At 41.3% G+C, this 19,154-nt stretch overlaps 1 protein-coding gene across 7 annotated transcripts in view; it reads right to left on the bottom strand.

Annotated features, from left to right (window-relative positions):
* Positions 1 to 19,154, bottom strand: part of VDR (vitamin D receptor) — a 123,405-nt gene that overhangs the window by 81,388 nt on the left and 22,863 nt on the right. Inside the window, exons 1-2 of one of the 7 annotated variants that reach the window (XM_061615015.1) lie at positions 12,968 to 13,046; positions 7,901 to 7,989 (exon numbers count right to left, since the gene is read on the bottom strand). The exons of 5 other annotated variants lie outside the window; for them this stretch is intronic. The gene's annotated coding sequence lies outside the window, so the exon portion shown is untranslated. Of the gene's footprint in view, positions 1 to 7,900; positions 7,990 to 12,967; positions 13,058 to 19,154 lie in introns of those variants that run through there. One more of the 7 variants, XM_061615013.1, reaches the window with a different exon arrangement.

The following is a 19,154-nucleotide window of genomic DNA, read 5'->3' as shown; positions in this document are numbered from 1 at the left end:
CCCAGGGTACAAGTTCTTCTGTACACTAAACTATTAAGAATTTGTTACAAATCTAAACAAAATTTACCTAATTCAGTTAGACATCTAGGCTACATGCCATGAAGAAAACACAAAAAAGAGTTTACAAGGACCAATATCTGATTTCCAACACAGTAGTTTGCACTACTAGCCGGATAGAAATATTTTAAATAAATAATACATTTTAAATAAATAATAAATACTACTGTAGTTTGTAGAAATGTTTTCATTGTTATTTGTTTACAACAACATTTATATCACTTGTCTGGCATTTCAAGGAGGAATACAACAACAAAAATAAAATACACAATAAGAATTTTGTTGTATGGAGGATCATTATGCTGGCTGTTCTTTATTTATTCTTCTTTATTTAACACACATTGTTTTTACCTTGCACCTACTACACCAGGGACATCTGAAACATTTTCAGCTAAAACCAATTCCTCCAAGGCATTTCCCAACCTTTTTTATTTTTTTTTGTTGCTGGACTACAGTTCCCATAATTCCTGACCATTGGCCATGCTGGCTGGGGCTGATGGGAGTTGTAGTCCAGCAACAAAAAAATAAAAAGAGGTTGGGAAACACTGCTCCAAGCCACCTAAACTAGGGGTCATCTTGTTTTGTGGCACTGAATCCCACATTCTACATTTTAAAAATCCTAGAACTGGAGCATTTTCCTTTCTGCAGAGAAAGCAGGTTTGTATTCAAAATGCTTTGAATACAAACTGCTTCGTCTGGAAAGAAAAAATGTTTCTTTAAAAAAAACAGAGCTTTTGCATGTCTATTCAGCAGAAGCTTGAAAAGCCCCTTGTGCAGAACAACTGTGGAAGCCCTGGGCTTAGTGATTTCAAGGCACCAAGCACAGGGCTTCCAAAGCACCAGCAATCAATGGATTGTCAGGCACCTGGGAAGAGTGGCACAATGGGCTTTGAAGACATCACCTATTAGCAGTGCCAACAAAGTCCCTTTTGGCCAAGCCCTGCCTTTACCTGCCCCTCACCCAACATCATACAAGATGTCAGGTGTAGGGCATTTGGGTGTGGCTTGGCCAAAATGGCTTTGTTTGCCAAATGGGGAGGCCTGGTGGGCCTAATTAGGTATACAGGCCAAGATTCCCCCTTTTGCACTCAATGAACATGAGGAACGCATGAGGTGCAGTTTTGTGTTTCTCCTATTCCATTCAGAAGAATGAATGGTGTCATAATAAAAAAGGCTTCAAATTTATTCTGCACTTCGTGCTCAAACTGCATCATGTCATTATCTCAGTAATTCTTGCATCAGCCCTCTAAGATCAGCTGAATAATGCTAGAGGGCTAAGGCTGCAAAAGAGAGCAGCTTGTCAATAGCTCTTTCAGCAAGTTAATGGGAAAGGTAAAGTCTGAACTGGGGACTTCCCAGATCACCACATTCTCTAAACTACTATACCCCTTGTCCGCTACCTCAGGCATGATTCTTAGGTTAAGGGATATTGCATTATTTGCTGGATTCTTCCAGTGTTATCATGCTCTGCTCCACCAAACCCCCCACAGTTGTGACCTCTTGTTTACTACCTAGCTAAAATTGCACAGCATTATGGAATGTTGAGTTTTACCTACATGTCCAATAAATCCACAACTTACATTACAGAGTGCTATTTAACAAAGACTCTGCCAGTTCGCTCTAGCACTGAAGATCATGCAAGTCATTTCCCTAAAGGGACTGATGGACTCTGCCACCTTACTGTTTACTTCAGTTCTCTTAAAGCCTTTGATGGAATGATCATGATCATATAAAATATGACCTGCATTATGCCAAAGGTCAGGTAGATAACTAGTGCCTTCTGGTAAACTCTGAAAAACGTATCTATTTGCCCAGGGCAAAAATCCCAGGAGTCATGTTCACCATATACCTGTGCTGGGATGCTCGAGGAATCTGATGGGTCAGAATTCCAAAGAGGACTCACCTGATCCTCATCTCTCAAATCAACATGCAGAGTGGAATGCTCTCCATTTCAGAATGTGCACTATCACCAAATTTCACAAAGTGATCCAAGGGCTATAGTTTGTTCTCTTTTTTATAAAGCTATCAGTTGCCTGGAAAACATGGCTTCTGCCATTTATGTTGAAAATGGGGCCAGAAATGGTACAACCATGGACAATGTATGTGGAAAAAATAATGGATTCATGGGGGAACCAATTTTTTTCTATACTGATGGAGATGCCATGTCATCATGTGCTCCAAGGGGCATTTCCAGCCTCATTTTCAACGTGTGCAGGAGGAACTGAGCATTTTAACTGATCTAGGCTTTTTAGTACCTATTAAAAAGAAAAAGAGTAAGTGTAAAAATTCTTGGACAACCTCATATATTTTAAGTATTTCTGAAAAATACTGAAATTGTAGTATTAGTACTAAAATACTAAAGAAAAATTAAAAATTGGGGGAATTCACAAGGAAACCAGGTGGAGTAAATATACAGGTGAATAAATGTGAAAGAACCTGAATGTGTATATATTTTCCCTTTAATTCTAACAAAGGCTTCCAAGACAAAGTATGATTTCTGAACAAACATGGCACTGCCTTGGTTAATCATTTTTGGGTCACGGCTGATCTAACTGTGGAAAAGACACTGATTCACCTTTTTAAAGAATAAGCCAAATGCCAAGCCACACTTTCCTTTTATAATAACTGGTTCTGTGTTTATGGCTGGAAAACTATTTAAATATGTGCACAATCCACTGCATGTTTCTGTACCTGACTTCAAAAAGCAATGTATGAATCGGCTCCAAGGAAACCAAAATCTGCATTTCTGTTCCCTAACTGAAAGCAACTGTGTTACACAGGGGGCAACTAGACCATTCAAAGATCTTTGGCCACAGCTTTTGCTTTCCATCATCGGTGCTGGTCTCTCAACATCTTAGATGAAAAAAGTGTGCATTCTTCTTGTTTTTGTTTTGTAGTTAGCTTTTTTTGCACACTTTCAATAACAGAGAGCACAAAAGTCTTGCTTTTGCAGAATGAGGGGCAGGAGAGAAAAGACTTCCATGCAAACATATTTATGCAGGGTAGTAAACAGGACTGGAAGAGTTTGTTCACTGTCAATCTGGTGTGATATATAGTGTCCATATAGGGTGCTTCCAGATGGGGGCTTAATATTGTAAACAGGTCCTTCAAATATAGCAAACAGGTTAAGGACAATAGCTTTTTTTAATGTATTTTTCCTATAAAGTGTAAATCCAGATTAAAGGGAGGATTCAGGCCAGCATTTATATGCTAAGGACATTGTGCGACTGCTGCAAAAAACTAGCATGCACCAGGAGTGCCCAAGCCAACCTGTCTGGAAGAACCCATAGTTTCTGAACAAGCTTTTGTCTACAGCAATTCCCATATATCGCCAGTGATGCCTGCTGATATGATGACAGCAATGATAAAAATGTACAGCTGAATTACCTCTGGAAGATGTAAGAATGTACCCCCAACAACAGCAGCAGCAGCAGCAAAGAGTGTGGGCTATCTGCTTCCCCACTGCCATGTGTTACAGAAGAGGAAAAAGTAAAGAAGGAGGGGTAAAGTGCATATAGTTCAACATGACCTTCCAGTTTCCCAGATTCTAGATTGAGCTTTTCGCCTCCGACACAAGGCAACAAAACTAAATTCAAAGCTGCAGCCCTAGGCACACATACTCGGGAGTAAATCTCATGAAATGGAGTGGAACTTGGGCATATGTAAAAATGCATAGGATCAGCTGCTTCTTCTTTCAGACCTCCTCGAGTGCACTTGCCCTATTTTTGGTTGGTTTGATCATGGTCCCATCAAAGCCAGCTACAACTATTTTTTGGCATGTGTAGGAAAATATCATCTACACCAGGCATATACTTTGCTAAGATACAATATGTGGGTCCTTGAAGTGGGGCTGCCTCTGCAACAAAAGGAAGCAAACCAGAAATGGTTCTTGGCTACCATCAGAGCCTTTTAGGAAACTCAGGATAAAAAGTTTCCTTCAAGGGAATGTAGATGTAAGTGCCAATATCTGGGCTATGGCCCTAGAACATTCCCAAAGTTGGGAGCAATAATGTTTCCTTCATTCTCACATGCGGTTGCTTGGTATGCTCCTACTTCTCATTTCCGAGGCGTAGCCATGTTAGTCTCTTGCATCAAAATAATCAGACAGTTTGTGGCACCCAAGACTAACAAATGTATTATGGCATACGCTTGTGTAGTCGACCCACCACATCAGATGTCTGTGAACTAAGATTTCTCTTCATGCATCTGACAAAGTAGGCTTGCATCCATGGAATCATAAGTTGTAATACATTTGTTAATCTTTTAAAAGGTGCCACAGAACTACAGTTGTTCTCATTCCAATTGTGGCCTTGCATTCATTTGCTCCTTAAATAACTTGAAGAAAGCCTTTGCACAGCATCTCCCTAGCATCATATCCAGCTTGGCAACCCATGTATAAATGAAGGCTGAGATCTCATCCTTCTGCTAAGAGCAAATCTGGTGGCAGCATACCCTTCCCCACCCCCCAAACTCCCCCACCCCCAGGAGAAAAAGTAAGTCTTAAAATGTCTGCTAGTGCCCAAATCTGGATTTAGTAAAAAAAAAAAAAAAAGATTAACTCTCTATATTACTTTGTTTGCTTGTAATACCACACCAAGAAGAAGCTATTCACCGAATGCAATGAAGACACATGGCTGACAGAGACACAGTCCAGTAGTAACCATATATTTAATGAAGAATTTAGTAATGCTGCCAAGTACAGAAAACAGCATAGCTATTGGGAATACTATGTCCTCCTAAAAACACAGTCAGTTACAGATACATATAGTACAGCCTTCTATTCTGTCTCTAGTTCCAAGGTATATATACGGTGCAAAGTAACTGTCTATTTTTAGTTTGCTAATCTAGATAATGAGGCAAACATGTACACACTGATAGGCATGTGTTACTAATTTAAGAAACACGATTGAGAAACTTGCTGGGCATTCCATTCCTGATTCAGTTAGTAGTAGGTTATCACACTGCAAATATAGAACAAAAAAATAAAAAGACAGATTGATTAATATCTCCTTCCATTGAGAAAAGCTACCATGCATCAGCTCACACGACAAGAGAGGAGTGAAGACGGCTGAGACCACAGGTACCTCTAATTTACTGTAGCAGTTGCTTGCCTAGTTAATTGGCACTTTGGAAAGCAGCTTCAGGGTTAGCGCTATTTAGGATGATTCACCATGCAAGTTCAAGATTTAGCGTCTGAAAGCCAGTTTAGAATTTATCGAAGAAAGGAAGGGCACATTTCTAGGCCTTATGGACGCCAAGAAAAGCACAAAAAATGGTAACTCAGACTAGAAACCAGGCACACAAGTTCAATAAGCAAAGTGTTCAATAGATCAAGGGATGGGACCTTAATAGCCATTTCTGCCCCTGTCCTCCCACCTCCAGCTTCTGCTTTCTGTTCTTCCCCAAACTCTCTCTCTCTAGGGGGTCTTATATCTAGCAAGTTTATATCTAGCAAGAGTCTGAAAAAAACCCTGCCTGTTTTAATCTTTTTGTTCCAAATGGTTTTTATCCAATAGCTGGCCAGCACAAGCGCTTACCCAGGAGGACACAGCTATGCAGAACATGTGATATCACATCTAAGGTTAGGGTGCACTCTCCAAGAAAGCCACCCGCAGCCAACATGGCAGGAGCGGAACGAACTCTGTAGTACTTGTGTAACACAGTCCTCTACACCAGCCTTTCCCAGCTTTTGGGTCTCCAGATGTTTTTGGACTACAACTCCCATCAGTCCCAGCCAGCCTAGTCAATTGTCAAAAATGATGGGAATTGTAGTCCAAAAACATCTGGGGGCCCAAAAGCTGGGAAAGGCTGCTTGAGGTCCATCCCTCCACACATTCTTAATTCAGGGGTCGGAACTGGTTTTCTTCAGGCAAAGCAAAGCTGCACTATTGTCCCTTCTCCTTTGAAATCCGATGGCATAAATCTTCTTTTCCCCCATGGAGCTGAAGTTCTTTTTTTTGTTTTTAAGAAGGAAGATATTTAACATTTGCACATCTATTTTCAGAATAAAACCTGCCATCACTAATGTGCTTGTTCTACGTCATTATATTGACCTTAAACAAGACTGGCTCTAGCTATTTAAAAAAGTCACCCAGGTAAATGTTTTATAGAGGTCCAATATAAACAAGCTAATAAAGAGTTCCAATTACAATTGCGAAGAAATGGCAAGAAACATATTGGTTTCCACTTCTTATCCAGAACCATTATTTCTTTAAACTGCTTCCTCTCCCCCTCCCTCTGGAGCACAGCTTTTCACTTGGCCAACATGATGTCCGTATCGATTCCACTATCCAGTTAATTTCACTACCGTGTCACTGTACTATGGCAAGTAGCACTACCATAGCAGATTCCAGTTTAATATCGATCAAAGCAAACAAAGGATGGAATTAAGGCCCTGACTTACCATCATGTCTTCTCCAACCCTTAACAAATCCAAAACGAGCAAAGACCCAAAAATACCAGCTATAGCTGGGATTACCATTAGGCTATATATAGTAGAAAACATAGCCTGCATTCTCTCCCTCCTGCTCCAGTCAGACTGGATCTACTACTGGAGCATGACTAGAACTAGTACCCAAGCTTATTCCACTCTAAGGCTGCTTTTAGAATTCCTTGGGAGCTCAGATTAAGATGAGTACTGGTATCCACTATTCTAGGCATGTTGAAATTTAATATACAGTTACTTGCGTATGTATGCAGATCGAGAAATATGTGTGGCCTTTTATCCAATGCTAACTAACTTTCCTATTAAACCAAATAACTGAACAATTGCTATACTGTATAACTGATACAGGAAGTAAAGGGAGGGAGGTACTGTATTGAGGGAGGTAGTGAATATCCTTACTTAAAAGTCAATTATCAAGAAGGCCACCAGCACCTCACAATAACTACAGCAGGTGAGAGGAATGTTTGGCCCTCCAGATGTTCATGAACTACCATTCCCATCAGCCCCAGTAAGTAACGGAAATGGCCTGGGATGGTGGGAGTTGTAGTTCACCACCCTCTGGATGGCCAAGGTTCCCCATACCTGAACTACAGGCTGGCTTGCCTTGTCTTAGGAGAGTCTCCGCAGCTTGGCTATCCGTTATTGCTGTAGCTCAAGACAGTTATGCTGAGTCTCAATGACCCTGCCTTGTTTGGAGCTACAATGCTTACAAAATAACATTTTGCAATCGCAGAACAGACTCCTGAAGCAGTTCATGATGCTGTGTTCCTATGAAGATATCTTGTACAAATTAATCATCAATGCAATCTGTTTGCAGACAATTCTGTAAGTAAAGACTCAATGGATTCCTAGATATTTTGTGAGCTGCCAACTAGCTGCATTAAATAATTTGTTTGTACCCACTAGAAACTGATCCTGGAACTATCCCAGGCATCCAAAGTTTTAAAATACTTCATAAGAGATAAATGGCCAAACTAATAAAGAGCATGTTGAAGGTACAGTTCATATTACCTCTGGTGACTCCAATTGTCAAGGTTTCCCAATTTACCTGAATCCTTTAGGCTACCTCATGTGCGCACACAACTATTGTTCTGAATATAGTAGCACCTAATTGCTGCTAAGTGCTCACAATCTAAAGCGTTCTAAGCTGCTGTCTTCCAGTGGGTCAGACCATCTCCCCAACTACCTTGACATCTCCTTTGATTAAGAGCATCTATGCAAAGTCTCTGGTATAGATCCTTCCCAGCAGTGGTGAAAGTGAGCAAATACAAAGTTTTGTAAAACGTTTAGCAGTGAAACCCCACACAGCCATGAAGCTCACTGGGTGACCTTGGGCCGGTCACTGCCTCTCACTGCCCAGAGGAAAGCAATGGTAAACCCCCTCTGAATACCGCTTACCATGAAAACCTCATTCACAGGGTCGCCGTAAGTCAGGATCGACTGGAAGGCAGTCCATTTCCATTTTGACAGCTACCATAAGCTACAACCTTAAAAATTAAAATAAAAACTTCACTTTCAGAATGCTATCAAAGTAGATGGCGGGCAGAGCTTCTAAAAAGAGGTATGCTCAGGCTGATATATGCCCTGGAGAAAAGCCCTCCCTCCTTAGTTCTAAGCACATGGAACAGAGTGCTGGATCAAGACGCTTAGAGGCACATTATATGATTCTTTAAAGGAAGTGCATAGCAAATTTGAGGTCTATGGTGCTAAGAGGCAGAGGGGTGGACCTCTAAGACAAAGACTAATATTACCTGCAGAAGATTCTTTCTACTTATACCACAATGTTATGGACTGAACCTTGGGGTTTCCCACGCCTCTGTGCTCTTGCTGCTTACATAGATTTTTTCTGAAAATGTCTCCCACTAGGCTTCATGGAACAAGAGAAACAGACATGCTAGTTCTCTGGAAGATGACTCCATCTGAACAAAATTAGTCCTAGTTCTCCATTTACCTCACTCCATTTTTCCAGCAAAAAATGTGGTGGCCCCCATTGGGTCCCTTATTTCAGAGTTTGGTTCCCAATTTCGATTCAAGAGTTTCCATCTACTTTAAAATATAGGAATTTGTTATGTTCATTTTGTTCCCATAGTTCATCTGGACTGCAGTGATGTTGTGATATAGAACTAATAGAGTCGGTTAAATCTTAATACTTTTTTACCTTTTTGCACACAATACAGAAATAGTTTAAAGTGCAACAGAAGCAAGGCATTTTCCACTGGTCCCAATGCATGTTTATAACCTGGCAATTTTGAGTGCAAAACCAAGAGGATTAGTTGTTGATTAATAAATCCAGATCAGGAATGTGGTCCTGTTTGCACACACAATGATACTCAGGAGGCAGAAGAACAGCTGTGTCACAGAGAACATACATTAAACCTTTTGGGAGCACAACCTCATAGGCAATTGGTAAAGTGCTTGGGATAGAAAAGCAACAGAAAAGTTAAGTTTGATTGGTTTCAAATGGCTGCATCACACATCATAGCTTATCTTTAGGCAAACAAGCAAGAAGTCAGGCGAAGCACTCACAGTAAAACCAACAGGTACAGATAGGACCAAGTCATTAAAAGCGTATTTAAAAGCCATTTCCAAAGCAGGTAAATGATGCAATGCTTTTTTGTCCCACTCTGGCTCAAGGCACAAATTGTAAGACCCTCAGTAATAAATAAAAGTAACAAGGAAGTGGAAGCCAAGGCCTGTAAACTGAAGAAAGGGCTCCATAAACCAACAGCGAGAGGATGCAGTGCAACAGTGCGAAGATTGTCAGATGGTTCCAACAGTACTAAACACAGAGTCACACTTTATGGGGAAGTTGCATTACCACACATATGTTACTGGTCTCTCAGTAAACAGTGTGAAGGTGAGATGAGGTTCTAAACATGCTGGATCGTGCAGTGGACCTACAGACAGACTTTGCATTGAGGGTTTTTTTTCCCCTATCCTCTTAGCTCAGCCAAAATACACAAGTTGTGATTATCTGAATTCCTAAATAAAAATAGTCAAATAATTTATTGCTATGTTGGAGTAGAAGACCAAGGTTGAAATGGGTTATTTTGGGAATCAGCGAAGTGGTGGTTCTTGGTGGTTAATTTAGATGTGTCCATGTCCAAAATGGGAAAAGGTAGTGGAGGGCAGGGAAGAAGTGGCTTGAGAGGAGGGCTCCCAGAAAAGACAACCTAGAAACATTCCAAGGATAGACCACTGGTGTGGAGGGGAACAGCAGAATACCTATGAAAAACCTAAAACTAATAAATGGAATGCTTGCGTGCCAATTGTGCACACTGAAAAAAACCACCCATTTGCAACAAAAAAGCCCATCTGGGAACACCTAATATTTTATGCTGAACTGCAAAATAGAAAGCAAAAGTCACATCCCCACAGTACATTTAAAGCACATGGCTTCCCCCACAGAATCCTGGGAACGGTAGTTTGTCCCTCACAGAGCTACAATGCCAAGTACCCTTAACAAACTACAGTTCCCAGGATTCTTGGAGGAAGCCATATGCTTTAAATCTATGGCATGTATGCAGTCTTAGATTATATAAACAGATCATTTTTTTCAGAGATGAAGACCATGAGAGAGAGAGAGAGAGAGAGAGAGAGAGAGAGAGAGAGAGAGAGAGAGAGAGAGAGAGAGCGCACACTGATCATTGTTGAACACTCATTCTGTATTTGCCTCCAATACTCAAACTGACAGCAACAGACCCATTTGTTAAATCCAGGACTACTCCAAACACATACACAGAGTGCTTGTGGAGGCCCAACTTTAAGAGGAAAAGGAGTGTGCAGTAAGAGAAGCTGAACTGTTCCATAACTCAGTTCACCCACCTCCTTCCTTCGGGCACTATTTTCCAGCCATGCTCACCTCTTGTATCACAACCCAGCTGGGAAGAAGTAGAGATGATGGACGGTAGTAAGGAGGTATGCCATGGGAGATGGGGGGTTTCAACTGCACTCGTGGCATCCCTTTTCATCTAAAAAAAGTGTGTCATGGTCCCCACTGTTCAGATAGGATTTAAAGGATGACTTGCCCCGATCAACAGGTCTGCTTCCTATCGTAAGTACCTCAGTCCCAATAGTCAAGGGTTCATATAATTTCAAAGCATGCAAACCTTGTCTAACTAGCAATGACCGGGGGAGGGGGAGGAATGTTGCATGCTGTACATTATGGGAAGCAATGCCACCCTCAAATTACATTCAACTCTCATCTGTCTCTAGCCTTAGCTGAAAACGTATGATTAGGTAAGTCAGTCACACAAGGAGGAAACCTAAGAAAATCTTGGCTGAGTCAGCAGAGTACCCTGCAGGGCAAGGGGTTCATTTCCCTGAGTAGTGGGATCGCCCAGGGAATTTGAGCCACTCAAGAGGATTTGTTAGCAACCTATGTTAACTACCATATGGGGGGGGGGGGGAAGAAAAGATAAAAATAACGATTTTTGTCTCTCATTGCTATCATGATCTCCCTTATTTCTGGACTGCCCCTTTTTACTTTCCGTCTTGTTTTTGGTGCACTGCCTCTAAGGCTCTCAGCCCCTTATTCTCATCTTCTGGGTTCCCAGCTCTAATTTTCACTTTCGTATCTTCTGCTGTTATTTGTACTGCACCTGGAACAGCCTCCCAACCCTGCCCTATCCATTTCACCAGTGCTACCACATCCTTCAAAATCCTCCTCAAAAAATCCACTTCCACATTTTCCCTCCTAAATCATGATAGCACCTTAGCCTCCAAGCTGTCTGCTGCCAACTCCCTCAGCGATCCTTCGAAAATCCTATCAAAACCTGACTTTCCCCCCCTTGCACAGCAAAACAGGTACATCTGTATTTGTCACTTATAGCAGCATGCATGGTTTTTCCAGTGCTAAGTTAGTATCTGCATAGAAAAGTCTTAATGCGTGAAATGGTCTTTAGATAGCAAGCCCTGTACTAACTCTGGTGGGGGTGGTATGTAACCAGCATTGTGTACAGCAGCAGGAATAAAAATGTGCTATTTATATAAAGCCCTGTAAATCTAGATACTGTATAGAAATTCCAAAACATGAAAACAAGTCTCCTGTGTTCCAAGGCTTAAAGTCTTAGAATAAAATGCAAAAAAGGGAAGAGAAAAGCAAATCAAGGACTGTTTTCAGTCAGCAAACAATTCAGATTCCACTAGCAGTAATTTGGTATCCCTTTAAACCAAATCCTGAATTCTGTACAACAGCACACCCTACCGTGGTTATGCTTACAAAGGTATAGTTTTGTTATTTCCACTCAATACAATATCAGATTTAAAGTCAATATCTAAAGTACAATATAGGAATACTACAGGGACTGTCATAGGTTTATGTTGTCATGAATAACTTTCTGTATTCAAAATATTTTATCATTCACGAAGTATCACCTAGAGTTTATGTTCAGACTATGGACATCATTGCTGCAAAGAAACACCTATTATTGCAACTTTTAAATTACTGCGCAGAGATCAGTTTAGCAATGCAGCAATACCAAAGTCATAGTGCAAACTGATTTGCCTATTCTAACATTCCCGTTGGTAAATTCTAATGGATTATTTGCATTAGAAACACTCTTAGAAGTGTTACAACAGTGCTTTTATCCAAAAGCCTCACCCTCTAATGAGCAGCATTTGGGGAGTTGGGGAGGGGAAAAACCCCTCACTGAAGCCAGTAGAACTCTTATTGCTGAAGGCACTTGTACATTTGGATGTTGTTAGCTCAGAACCTGCAAAGTTCAGCTGCTCTCCCCAAACGCATGCATAAGATTTCTGACCTACATATAAAGGCAAGCGCTTCACATCTGTTAGGGATTTCTTAAGAGAGTCAGCTCACTTTCAGCATTATAGCATTCCCTCTCTTACAACTGGCAATAGCAGGATCTGGCATGACATGCACATTTTCTTGCTTTGGAGAGTCCTTCTAAATTGGAAATGGAGAACTATCTTCTCAATTTAACTTCACAAATTGTCTTCTTTTCACTAGAAGCAAGTCCAAACAACTCAGAAAAGGTAATGCAAAGTTAACTAGAGTGTTAAAAACTCTGTGCTATATTACAGTTCTTGGGATACTACACTTTTTGCCAAGAAAGTATCTGCAAGAGATTTATAATTCTACAGTTCACTTTATTAAAACTACTTGCCCTACTTGATCAAAAGAAGCAGACTTTTTTTTTTTTTTTAAAGAAGGTTAAGAGGAAAAGAGACAGGTTTGTACCTATTTTGAAAGGGAAATTATTAGGTCAGATTTGCAAAAAGACAAGTTAATTAAAACCCAAATGGAAAGGAGGTATAAAGTTAATTACTAAAGCTATTAAATTACAATCAATAAGCGGTGCTTTACCTTTTAAAAAGTTTTATAACATTAGCATGCTGACTTACATGAAAAGTCAGCTAAGTTTTTGTTAAACTTTAAAGCATTTAGACAGGCACTAATCTAAGGATTAAGACACAAAGGCAGAAATGAGATAGAATATTTACCTGCAGTACTTGTTTGCCCACAGCACCTAGCTACAGGAGATTCTAGCTCCCAGGATCTGTGTGCCTTCAGCAAGTGACTGGTTGATCCAACAAATGAACTGACAATTTAGACCCTTTGGTGGAGCTGCAGTCACATGACTTACAGGCACAGCCAGAATGCACCAGCTTCCAATTGCGAACTCCCTTTCTAGCAGTACAGACAATTCGGAGGAAGTTAAACTGGTTCTATTATACATGATGCCTTCCAAGGGGAGAATCCCACAAGTTTATTCCTTTACTCAGTAACAAGAGTGCAGCTGCAGCTGCTACTGATTGTGAATACAGCCACAGCACCTGTACATTTTGCAATCTGTCGGTACAGTAGGGCCTCGCTTTACAGTGTTCCGCTTTAAGGTGTTCCGCTGATACAGTGGCTTTCGTTTTCCATTTTAAAGGTTTTTTTCCCCCTTTTGCACCATTTTGTGCCATTTTCACGCAACGCGGCCCATTAAAGTCAATGGGGTTCCGCTTTACGGCGTTTTCCGCTTTACGGCGGGGGTCCAGAACTGAACCCGCTGTATAAGCGGGGCCCTACTGTAGTATAATTTAAACTGAATTGACTGAATTCTGAAAAAAGTGCATGCACACATACAGAATTGCCAAATACAAGGTAAGGAAATACTTTTAGTCCTAATGCCTAAAAAGCTTTTGTCTTCATTGACCCACAGGAGTTTCTATATGTTTCATTTCTCTCTTCAAAAAGTGTGCAGATCCCAACTAAGTTTACTCAGCATTAAGTGCCACCTAGTTCAATGGGGTTTGCTTTCAAGTAAGTGTGCACTGGATTGCAACTCTCACAATCCAAGGGTTAGAAGCTACAAACCTTCCTGGGTACAGTTCCATCCAGCAAAGTTATGTCCAAGCCTTCTACAAACACATCGCTTCATATCAGCTGTCAACATTTTGCAAAAGAAAGCATTTAACAAATTCTTACAAAATGCATTAGTCACTCACTGAAAGCTGCACGCCACGCTACAACCAGTTTGAACAAGTACATTTTGCAATGCAATGTTTTTTCCTTTTTATGTTTAATCGCCTGCCAACATGAGAAGTTAATTTACTTGCTCATCTTTAGCTTCAGTAGAGTAACCAGCAGCAAGCTCAAAAAGATTTGATATGCTACATCTCTGCTGCTAAATTTGTTAATAACATTTATTACCCACCCATTAGTCAAAGGTCTCAGGGCAGGTCACAACAATTCTAAAATATAGCATTAAGAGCAACTGAAAACAACCTAAAATCACAAAATAGGGTGGGTCCTAAAATTATACATCTTTGGTATCAAAGGCCAGAGTGAAGAGATGTGTCTAACCATCTAACTAACCATCTCCAAAGTTCCCAATCTGTGAACCGACATCACCAGAGATTCCTGTTCAAATCCTGAGAAACTCAAAAGGACAAAAGTAATAAAAATAGCAGCAGCAACTATCAGGCTCCAATTGACTGTCAAGCATGACAAGAATACTTCTGCCTATCTGCCATGCATTTAATGCACACAAAAGAGGCACATAAGCATCACAGTTCTGTGTTTCATTAGAGAGCTGCAGCTATGGCTGATGACTTCTGATCAATATCCTTAGTGGATATTGTTTATGTTGCAGAACACTGACTTTTCACCCGTTTTTTCTTCCCTCTGGGATCTGACCGATCACCACGTGCAATCAAGACAGACCTGATTTTCCCCAAGGTCAGAAGGTTAGGGACCTTGAAGGAATTTTTCTTGTCTTTTTGCTTTCTCCTGTGCAATGAGCCAAGCCACATGCTACAAGTCAGCTTAAGCTATTTGCCCTGCTTTTTTCGCACTATGTTAGTTCTGTGTATGTGGCACACTGGAGTCTAAATTACATATTTATCCTACCTGTTAATGTAAAAGTTTATTGAAAAGTGCTTTTTCTTTTTTTTTAAGCACAGAGTTCCTTCCCTCCCTGGCATTATTGTTGTTTTTAACCAGAAGCAGCTGCTGGAGTCTGAGGTCTTGAGCACAGCACCAGTAGGATATGAGGGTATACTTTACTGAGTTTCCTCTTCAGCTGCTTTCCCTTATTGTTATTAGCTGTTGTTTTTAACTTACACACAATTGTATGTAACATGTAGTTTGGCTCTTAGCTTCGTGCTCCTAAACATTCAAACACATTTTTTAATCCCAGTGCAGGCGGCACATAAGATCAGATAGCGTTGTGCAGAAATCTGAAACACTTTTTTCAGCCCTACTTATCTCCATTGAAAGTTTTGTTTTCGTGCAAACGGACCACTGATAACCTCTCAAGGGATAACACAGTCCCCAGGGCACAAAGTGATCTGCCATTCCTGTTCTCACTTAGTGCTCCATTTCTGACAGTCTGCATCTCACTGAAGAGAGCCTACCCAAATCTAGCAATGCCTTGTTTTGGTCATCTGACATCATTCATTGCTTAATTTACACAATGTGCCTGTGCACCCATTCATACAAGCCTTGATTAACTTCTGCTGATTTCTGTACTGTCCATCACGGTGGAAAACAAGATGCAAGACTAGATGGCCCGTTAGCCCGATCCAGCATGCCATGCCTCAGCCGGGGGAGTCCTCAGCAGTGGTTGAGCCAAAGGATCTGGCCTTACACCAAGCCCTGGGTCAAGCTCCATTGCTGGGAGAGGAGCCAGGGTCCTGGGACAAGGCCTAGGAAGGGCTGTCCATACCCAGGGTAAGTTTGGCTTCTGACTTTGAGGCCAAATGGGTCCCAAGCCCAAGAGAGAGGCAGCACCTCAAATGCCAGATGGAAACTCAGCCCATCCGAAGAAGTGCCCAATTACAGGCAAGGACTCTTCAAGAGTAAAGGTCTCCTCAGAGTAAGACCCTCCTCTTGAGAAAACCTCTGGATGAGGGGAGTTGATAGGAGTCAGTTCAGGCGGGGTATGTTTCCAGAAGCTCCAGCTCAAAATATCAGGTGCTGGGCTAGAAGAGCTACTGGAACATTTATGTACCAGCACTGTGCTCTGCCTGCTATCTGTTCTCCTTCTGACTCCAAACCAGACCACAGACTGCCCTGGAGAATCTGCCTCTTCTCTTTGCCCATGGACCAATTGGGCCCCAATCTTGGACTGCTCTGACACTGCCTCTCGCATGACCCTTTTTTGTGGCCTATGCTTGCTTGGACCGGCCCTGGATGCTGCTTTGGCGATTGCCCACATTGGTGCTGCTGCTGACAAGTCCCCTGTTTACCCAGGAGCCCAGTGAGAAAAGGACACAACCTCAGCTTGCCTTTGGTTGAAGCAAATACACAGACAGACCACCCACTGGCCACCTCATATAGTAAGAATCCCTGCACCCTCCTCCACCAAAAGGGAATCGTGATGTGCATCCTATTTATTTTTAATTCAATTTCAGGAGGGGCTTATGAATGGAGTAACTGAAGAGGAATCGATTTTGGAGCAGTATCTGTATGGGAAATTAATTGTGAAATATAATGTTGCATGTGCACATTGATGACTTATGGGCCTGCAACCTTTATTGTTTAAAAGTACCTTGCAATGCCAGTGGAACAGCGTTCATCTGAATAAATCCTTTTTCTTCAGGTGTGCATTGGATCCATCTGCCAACTTACATTAGCTTGCTTTTTCACTTTTGTCTTTAACGTAATTTTAAAGGTATTTTCAAAACGTGAATTTATTTTCTTTAATTATTTATTGTAAAACTTGTCCCAAAATGGGTGGGTTGGGGCTTAAAACAAAAAACCATTATTTGCTATCTGTGTGCCCCTATAGCATTGAACACAATCCAGGGGGAAATTTGCCTTATATGCCCCTTTAAAACCAGTGAAAGCCATCTGTAACACTTGGGAAGGGGAGATTGTGCAGCATCAGAAACATTGGGCGGTATCCAACTAACTCATTCCATCAGCACAAAGATTTTCAGTTTCACAAAAAAAAGACCCCACACACAATCCCCACACCCTCCCCAAACATGTACTGAACCCAGAACAGATTGAGGACTCAGTGACTAACAATCCAAACACTTTGAGAATCACAGTGCTACAGAGTTTGGAGTCCCCAAGGCAAGACTGATACACACAGGAAAAATAAGTGTTGGGGGGGGGGAATAGGAGTCCAAATAAAGGGATGAAGTGATTTGTTCAAGGCTATGCTACAAGCCAATAGCTAAAAATTGTTTTAGTTCAAGGTCTATTCAGGAATTGTATCATAGTACTACCAGTGAAATATGTACAACACTGTGAACTTTTTATTATTAAAGGAAGACAGATTATGTACCATAAAAATAAATCTTATCCCATGTGAGCAATTGAAAACTAGCATAATTACAGTCCAAACTACAAGTAGGGCTATTTTTAGTACTTAATAGATACAAAAGGGTTGTGCATTTATAGTCCTAGGTCGAAAGAATGCCAGGAAAGGAACAATACTAGCTAGTCACAGTGTAGAAACATACCAATAAAATATTTAGAATGTGAAGGTTTGCTATACAGCATAAGCGTATAGTGCTGTGTTTTTGCAATGGGCGGTATATAAATTAAATTAAATAATAAATAAATAAACAGATACAGTAGGGCCTTGCTTTTCGGTGGCCCACTTTTCGGCGTTCCGCTAATACAGTAGCTTTCAATTAGAGTAAGGCCCCACTCATACGGCGCTTGTTACGCTTTTACGGCATTTTTTGGGTGTCATTCTATTGAATGAGTTCCGCTTTTCAGCAGGTTTCGCTTTTAGGTGGGGGTCTGGAACGTAACCCGCCGTATGAGTGGGGTCCTACTGTATACACATTCATTAGTGTGGTAACTTGGACAGTGGGATAAACTGTGAACTTTGAGAGTTATATAAGGAGGTAGTGTTCCAGCTGTTATTGATGGATTACCACCTCAGTTTGAAGATATTCACTGATCTAGCTTTGTTGGTAGAAGCCCAAGTGGCATCAGTGGCACAAAGCACCTTTTTACAGTTCATACTGGTGTGCCAGCGGTCATTTCCTCCTCAGTAGAGAGAGTTGACTGCGAATTATTCATGCTCACAAATAACCAAGAGAACAGACTACTGCAATGCACTATATATGAGGCTGCCTTTGAAGACGGCGCAAAAACTTCAGTTAGTTCAGAATGCAGCCATTGTACTGGTCATTGGGAATATATCTTACCAGAACTTAAAAGAGCTTCACTGGCATCCATTTCTCACAATTAAAAGTGTTCACACCAACCTTTAAAGCCCTATATTGGGGTGGGGGCCCTCTTTCAGCCCACGCCCTGCATTCCCTTCTGGGCAACCTTCCAAGGGCCACATGCCCATGGTGGATGGGGCTACAGGCAAAAGTGGGTGGAACAATGAAAATTTTATCTCTGCACAGTACAACAGTTTCTACACACCCTTACACACTCCTCTCTACCCTCCATCCAGACAAACAAGAGGCAATATGAGAGTACAAGGACACATTCCAGCCAGGCAGAAAGACATAGTGTGAAGCACGGCCTGTGAGGGGTGTGACCTGGGGAGTCCCAAGGGCCAAGCAGAGAGGCCCAGAGGGCCGCATTTGGCCCCCGGCCTAAGGTCCCCCAACCCCACTGTACAAAGTTTAGGATTCAAATAACTCAGGGACCATCTTCACTCACATCAACCTGTCTTGAGTACTAATATTAGCATCTGAGGTGCACTCCTGGAAACCCCTACCATGCAGGGTGAGGCTGGTAGTGGCATGAGCAAGGGCTTTTTTGCCTGTGGTGTCACGCTTATGGAATTCTCTTCCCAGGGAGGCTTACCCAACTTGTTGGTTTTTAGACAAAGTATTTTTGTTTTGTTTTCTCAGGCTTTATAAGTCACAGATGTTTTATCTTTCATGGTTGTTTAAATGCTTTATATGCTGATGTTAATTATTGCTTTATTATTATTGCATTAATGCTATTTTGTTAACTGCTCTGAAATTTTTAAATAGGACAGTATGTAAAACTTTTAAATAAAAGAAATAGTTAAAGCGACCTCCTTAACACTTGCACTCTGAATTCATAATTCCATAGCACAGTTTTTCTCATACACTGACAGTTCCTGAATGAGCACTATGAAGCTATTATATTTCTAGCCTACCTTTGTTTCGTGACAGAACTCAAGGTAGAGAATGTAGGGTTCCCAGGCAGTCTTCCACCTGATTAGCTTCTGCAAATTTACTGCAATGT

This window comes from Rhineura floridana, chromosome 3, assembly GCF_030035675.1.
Source record: "Rhineura floridana isolate rRhiFlo1 chromosome 3, rRhiFlo1.hap2, whole genome shotgun sequence".
NCBI classification, from domain to species: Eukaryota; Metazoa; Chordata; class Lepidosauria; order Squamata; family Rhineuridae; genus Rhineura; species Rhineura floridana.
Note: the sequence above shows the minus strand (reverse complement) of the source record. Positions and strands in the feature narration are given on the sequence as shown.